At 41.1% G+C, this 7883-nt stretch overlaps 1 non-coding gene across 1 annotated transcript; it reads right to left on the reverse strand.

Annotated features, from left to right (window-relative positions):
• Positions 1-346: 346 nt before the first annotated feature.
• LOC114006603 (U6 spliceosomal RNA) lies at positions 347-448 on the reverse strand. Its single transcript, XR_003548317.1, has one exon. It is a non-coding gene; the product is annotated as a U6 spliceosomal RNA (small nuclear RNA).
• Positions 449-7883: the final 7435 nt, after the last annotated feature.

Raw genomic sequence — 7883 nt, forward strand, 5'->3', positions numbered from 1 at the left:
AAGATGATGATCACACCTGAATCCAATAATCAAACCCTGGGGTTTTTTTGTTGTTTTGTTTTGTTTTGTTTTTCAATTTATGATAGAGCTCATGTGCATGCACTGGAGAGTAAGAGCGATGAGCATCCTCCACAGGATCTGGTCACGTCATGGTCCCTTCCTCCAGTCCTGCAGCCCAGCATATCCTGTGCACTCATTCAGGTGCTTAGTGTGTTTCAGGCTAACTGGGCTGAGGATTTGAACTACGATCATCATGGGAGATCTGGCTTCTCTCTCTTATTTTTCTTTTTTAATTGCCACAGGGTATGTGCATTTGCCAGAGACAGATTGGTGATGATGGGGGGGGGGAGATATAGAACCCTTCATAAATTTGCATATCATCCTTGCACAGAGCCAGGCTAATCTTCTCTGTATCATTCCAATTTCAGCACATGTACTGCTGAAGTAAGCAAGGACCTGGCTACTCTTGAGCAGCACATTACCACTGTGCCACAGAATCACCCCCAGTAATCAATCTTAATCACCTTTTAAAGTTGGGCATGCACACATTATATGCCTCTTGAGGTGACACAGTATAAAATATGCAGCACCACCTATGAGATAGTCTTGTTCCCTCAACCTTATAAAGAAAACTAAACCTTAACCTAATCAAATTTCTAGTGATAACCATCAGTTTATAGAAAATATGAGGAGTCAAAGAACACGTTTAACAATACCATAAGAAAACAATCAGGCAGATTCAGAATATGGGAAGTTATAAAGAACAAATGACCTAGTATTTTCAACAAATGGGAGAGAGTAGGAGAGCTACGAGGAAGAGGAAAAAAAAAAAAAACTTCAGAAACATAAACCAACACAATGAGTGGATCTAGTTTAGATCCCAATTGAACCAAATTCAAGTGTTAAAAAAAAATTTTTTTAAGGACTAGCCCTGTGGTCAGGTGGTTAAGGAAGTCAGATCTGACATGGCCCACTAAGGGTTTGAATCCCTGCCCCAGCGGCTTGAGGAATATGACAGCTTAAGTGTGTGTGCATCCAAAATCTCAATAGAATGGAGTAATGGAGAAGGAATTGTGGTATGACTATGCTCCATAAGGGATTGCTTTTATCCTCACCCTCTCTCTGTCTCTTTCTCTCTCTAGTGAGTACATATGCTCTCTGAACAAAAAACAAATAGGTTTTTTTTGTTTGTTTTCGTTTTGTTTTGGTTTTGGTTTTGAGAGGTTTTGAGAGGTTTTTGCTATAGGGCGCGTGCGCTCGCCAGACAGACAGAGAGAGACAGAGACACAGAAAGCAAGAAATCACCCCCCAGGGGGATGGACACACCACAATCCCTTCTCCTCCATTCTCCTCTCGGGATCTTGGGCATGCACGCACATGTGCCCAGCATGAGTTTAAGCCACCAGGTCCAGGACGCGAACCGCGGTCGACTATGTGGGAGTCCAGCGACATAGCCATTACGCTAACTGCTGGTCCCAACAAATATGTTTTAAGATAACTGGAGACATTTCAACATGGACTGAACATTAGATGACATTAGGGAATAACTATCAGATGTACAATGTTAACAGATAAATGTAAACAATGCTTGGAATTTACTCTAAAATGCTTAAGCAAAAGCAAGTGAAACGAGATTGGCAAGACATTAAGAGGCTTATCTAATCTACTTTGGGAAATTTGAGAAAAATTTTATATTACAATGTTTTTGGTTTTAATTCTGTTTTGTTCTGTTTCACAAAGGTTACAAAACAACCTTAATAACTTTATTAGATAGTCATATCCCTCACTGCACATTTTTAAAGGCTCAATTTAAAACAGAAGATCCAGGGGACCAGCAGTTAGTGTAATGGCTATGTCGCTGGACGCCCACATAGTTGACCACGGTTTGCATCCTGGACCCGGTGGCTTAAACTCACACCGGGCGCATGTGCTTGCGTGCCCAAGATCCCGAAATAAATAAATAAATAAATAAATAAAATAAAACAGAAGATCCAGCTAATCAAAACAGGAGATGGTTTTTTGCAAACCATGAGAAGGTGTCAGGAGCTGGCAGCACCAAGCTGAGTATGCAGGGTTGTGTGAAATCTTGGGACCTTCCACAACTGGCTTGACAAAACAATGTTCCAAAGTTCCTCAGCCCAAACATAGCCCTGCTGGCTGGTTTCCCACTCTTTGCTGCCAGCTGGCTCTAAAGGTCTAAGAGCCTGTGCCCCTGGCTCCCAAGAGCAGAGGGCAGGAGAAAAGAGGCAGCTCTACTTGCAGATGGAGCCAACCATCTCTGAGCCAGCTGTCCTTCTCCTCCTGTGGCTCCATGCAGAGAGGCCCAGAGGGCTGATGGCAAACCTCTCCCTGGCCCACCATCCTAGGGACATTCACTATCATGGAACCAGAGGCCTGGGATCCAGTAACTCTCTGCCCAGCAGTGAACAATCCCACTGGACTGGGCAGGTTTATCAAGCTATTTTATCTGTGGAAAATAATGTAAACTGGGAAAATGTGTGGCCTGAGTACTAGGTATATTAAGAAATCTTTCATTTTGTTTGATGTGATAGTATGGGTCTATGGAGGAAGAAGATATCCTTGATGCACACTAAGGGACAATATTTGATGATAATTATAATACACTTTAAAACACTTCCACAAAGAAAAATAGATGAATATTAACAATCAGTAAATAAAGGCCAAAATATTGGACTTAATAAAGTAGAAATTAAAAAGGGCATGTAGTGCTTTTGAGAATATGCATAAAACTAGCACAATTTCCTTTGTATTTTGCATATTATTTTCCAGTTTTTATACATATAAATACATGTTCTTAAGTAACCGTAATCATAGTTGGAGACAGTCATCTGTATTCAACTTTTCTCATTTAATATTTTCCTTTTTCCACTGTTTTATCTTAATCATTATTGTAACATTACTTCATATATGCCATAATATTGACACTCCCTAAATAATCCTACCTTGAATATTTTGAATATTAAAAGTTGCTTTCCTCCCTTCTTTTGCCATATGATGTAACAACACATATGAAAAATCACGAGCCTGTGACTTTATGCTTTTGTTAAATTGATTCTCTAGAATAAGTTCCAAAAGACATGAAAACTAAACATAAATATATTTTTTTAATTTTCATTTGTATATCTTCCTGGAAAAAAAAAATTTAGGTTTCGTCATAGTGAGCACATGCTCACTGGAGAGAGAGAAAAGGAAAGTGAGAAGTCACTCCCTAAAGTGGAATGGCCATACTGAAATCTTTTCTCCATTCTCCCCTCAAGATTTTGAGCATGCACACACATCCACTCAGCATGATTTTCAAGGACCAAGTCCAGGACTTGAACATGGTCAACCATGTGGGAGCACAGTGCCTTAACCACCATGCCACCTGCTGTCTCCACCCTGGCAAAAATTTTTCCACCTTGATAGCCAAATGGCTTTAATGACAACAGCAAAATGTTCTTGTATCAATTTCAGAACATATTTAGCATTGTCTTATATTTTTATTTAGTTTCCACATATAAGGATGTTTTAATGTGCATATCTTTGATTTCTATGAGAAAAAATATGTTTGCACATATTTGTTAACCAGCAACTTGCCTGATTCCTATCATTTGCAATTTATCTACTAGAATCATAAAGGTTTCTCATAATTTATTTTTAATTGCCAAAAGGCACATATGCTTGCCAGAGAGAGACAGAGAAAGAGAGGGAGAGGAAGAAAGCACATCCCACTGAGTTGTGGTCATGCTGTAATTCCTTCTCCTCCATTTCTCCATCCTGTTAGGATTTGGGGCATGCACACACACGGTCCTGGCATGTTTCTCAAGCCACTAGAGCCAAGATTTGAACTGTAGTCAAGCCTGTGTGATCTGATTTCCTGAACCCCTGCCCTACAGAGCTAGCCTTCTCATACACTTTAATGGCCTATTTATACATTGTCATTACCTTCTGTTACTGGCAAGTTAATATTTTTCCCTCTGCTATAACTGTCATCTTTATTTTAGTTTAGGTTTTTTTTTTTTTGGTGGGGTCATAAGTTTTTATTGTTTATGTATTCGACTGTATTGGTCTTCTTCCTTTCTTCTGTAAGCTATATTTCTCAACAAAACACAACACTTCTAAGATCATCTTGACCCAAAGTGTATTTGCCAATAGTGATCAACACAGCGCAGAACTACTGAAAATGCTGTACCTGTCCTTCCGTTAATACGCTAGACCCCTTACTCTTTCTCACAGCTCTCTACACAGTCACAACATCTTATCAGTGTTTTCCTAAATATTTAACTCTGTCCTCTCTTGTCCATCCCTATCACCTCTGTGTCTCATCATCCCTCACCAAAATTGCTGAATGTAACTATCTCCTAACTGGTCTTTCTGACTCCAAAACTGTCCTCTTGCAGTGTAAAACATGCCTACCAGTGCCAGCTTAAACCTTCAGAGGCCCTCCCTTTATGGCCTCCCACAACTCACCAGACCACAAAAACAATTAGCCTAGTGCTTTGAATCGGTACCTGAGCTAAGCATTTGGCAGACATTACTTTGACTAATTCTACCAAAAACCCAGTAAGTACAATGCTATTGTTTTCCCATTTACAGAGGAGTCTACTGAGGCATGTAGCTGTTAAGTGATTTCACCAAGTTCTCAGAGCTAGAAAGATAAAGAGCCAAGATGCAAATATGGCTCTGCCTAACTCCGAAGCCCATGTACCCTTTTAACTACTTCCCGACACTTCCCCACAGAGGGACCCTCATCTCTCAGCAGTATGGCCTGCCTGCCAGCCACTCTACTCTCAGCAGTCCTGCCCAGCCTGGAATTCCTCACATACAGTCATGCCGCCTCTGCACTCAGTCACTTGCTAACCTACAAATGTCCTTTCCACCTTGATGACTCTTACCCATCTTTTAAGACTCAGCTGGGGCATGCTGTCCTCCAGGAAGCCTTTCCCTATGTAACTTTCCCCCTGCCCTCAGCCCATTCTCCCTGAGGATGAACCCTTCTCTGTGCTCGTCTCCATCACTCACCCACCACACTGTGGTATCAATTTCTGTTCCCATTTGCCTCTAGGCTGTGAGCACCTTGACAGTCTTACTCATACCTATGTCCCAGCCAGTGCAGTGCCTGACATGTAGAGAACTTGGAAAAACATTTACTCAATTAATTCTCAAATATTTGTTGAATCCCCATTATGTCCAAAGTATTATGCCAAGGGTATCTTTTTATTGTTGTTTTTGTTTTGTTTGCTAGTGGGCACACGTGCTCACCAGAGAGTCAGAGAGAAAGGGAGAGAAGAAAGTAAACCCTATGGGGAAAGGGTCACACTGCAATCCCTACTCTGTTATCTTTCCCTCCTTTTGGTATTTTGAGCACACACTCACGGGTGCTTGGTGTGTTTCTCAAGTTGCCAGTTTCAGGACTTTGACCATGTGGTCAGCTGTGTGAGATCTTGGTGCCTTAAGCACCAGGCCTTGAGGCCAGTTTGAAGAATATCATTTTTTTTTTCTTTTTTCTTTTTTTTTTGGAGAGGATTTAGCTATAGGGCACATGCACTCACCAGAAAGACAGAGAGAGACAGAGATAGAAAGCGAGAAATCACCCCCCAGGGGGGATGGTCACGCCGCAATCCCTTCTCCTCCATTCTCCTCTTGGGATCTTGGGCACGCACGCACACGCACCCGGTGTCAGTTTTAAGCCACCAGGTCCGGGACGCGAACCGCAGTCGACTACGTGGGAGTCCAGCGACATAGCCATTACACTTACTGCTGGTTCCCAAGAATATCATTTTTTTTAATGTAAATTACCTCATCCATGCCTAACACATGCATTTGATAAAATAAATAACTAATGATACCATAGATCACACGCTGTGGAAGTTCAGGGAAGGAAAAGCCCTCTTTGGGCTGGGAGAAGGCTACAGAAAAGAGGGAAGATTTTAAATGGGCCAAGGAGAATACAGCTCAGAAATTAAAGCCACACATCAATCATTTAAACCTAACATTTGAACTAATGTTTAGGTTGGGGACCATGGCTGGCAATAAAAGGCAAAGCTGAGAAGTTGGTTTTCCTCTCCGTCCTGAACTCCGCTAGATCAGTCTTTCTGTTAGGCAAGAACAAGGTGCCAGATTCAAGTTTTATTCTAGGAAATTTAACCCTCTAATGATGAGCATCTCACTTTAACTTTTAGATCATCTCCTAAAACAGAAACGCATGGAAACCTAGAGATTGTTAGATCACGGGATACACTAATAATGATAAAATGTCAGAAACATGTGCAGCCCCTTGTAATAATTCAACAACCGTCCTAAGGTCATAGAGGTCTTCCAGCAAAATACATGTCATTCTGTTTACATCAAACACAGAAAACTCATTTACAAGTGAATGTCATTTTCATCTTTGTTCTGTGGCCAAGTACATCTCATTTGCATTCGTTTGTTTCCCTACTGGAGTGCTCGCCACTATCCTACAGCTGGTGTGGGTTGTACTCAGTACCTGCTACTTACCATCGGCCCACACTCTAGTCACCCAGTTAGAGGTCTAAATCACAATCCCAAAGATGGTTCTACATAATGTATTTTTAAATGATATGCACCATAGATAGAGCAATCAAAATCTGATAATAGTATTCATCATGCTCATAGCTACAAGTGCATGCAAACGTACTATTTTCCTGTCTTTGGCTAACATTAGGGTTTCCATGTTGTACTGCCTAGAGAAGCACAGTTCTATCAATAAGGTCCTTCAAGAATTATTTTCCAAATTCTCAATAGAACAAAAGAATAAGCTGTGGAACCCAGTATTGGCTTCTTATATGCAGAGTATGATCAAGAGTACAAGGTGACTTTGGGCCTGCCTAGAACAGAAAAGAGAGGAGAACCAAGCTGAATAGTCAGCCAGTCATTTATCTCATAGGGGCTAGTCTGGTTCTGATCTTGTCCTGGTCAGCTGTGTTCTCAATGGCTCCCTTCTCACTACAATTAAAGCAGTCATACTTTCTTTCTTTCTCTCTTTTTTAAAAAGTATTTCATTTGGGACCAGCAGTTAGCATAATGGCTATGTCGCTGGACTCCCATGTAGTCGACCATGGTTTGAGTCCTGGACCCGGTGGCTTAAATTTGACCGGAGAGGAAGAGAGATAGAGAGAAAGTGAGAAAGCAAGCCGCAGGTTTGGGACTCAACCTACGGTCTGCAGTGTGGGAGCCCAGCACCCTTAGCCACCATGCCACCTACTGGCCCCAAAGCAGTGACACTTTCTGAAGGATTGTACCTGCCTAAAAATCACTTAGCATGAGTTATTCATTAAAACATTCATTATAATTATAAAAGATTGTAAATAACCCAAATGCCCTTTAAGGGATAGTCGATTAAATAATTTATGTACATCTACATAGTAGTCAAAGAAAAAAAGAGAGAATGAAGATGCTCTTTGGATTGTAATGACAAAACTTATGTATGAAAGAAGGAAGACACAGAGCAGTGAACTTTAAATCTTTAAGATAGGGAAGAAGGACTAGAAGGTAGCATAGTGGTTGAAGTGCTGGACTCCCACATGATCGACCACAGTTCGAGTCCCAGAACCGGTGGCTTGAAACTCTTTGCCAGGCACATGTGCATGTGAGCCCAAAATCCCAAGAGGAGAATAAAGAAGAAAGGATTGCGGCATGGCCATCATCCCTGAGGAGTGGTTTCTCACTTTCTCTATTTCTCTCTCTGGGTCTCCAGCAAAATAAGAATATTGTATATCCATCCTTGGGTGTTCATATTTATGAAAAGAAACACTGGAAGTACATAAGAAACTATAATAAGTGGTTACAAAGTACAGATTCAGATTTCCCTGGTTCTGAAATTCATAGGAATAGAATGCAAAATTAGGCACAAGTGTTAGAAG

This window comes from Tupaia chinensis, unplaced genomic scaffold (genome assembly GCF_000334495.1).
Source record: "Tupaia chinensis unplaced genomic scaffold, TupChi_1.0 Scaffold149168_1, whole genome shotgun sequence".
Taxonomy (NCBI): domain Eukaryota; kingdom Metazoa; phylum Chordata; class Mammalia; order Scandentia; family Tupaiidae; genus Tupaia; species Tupaia belangeri.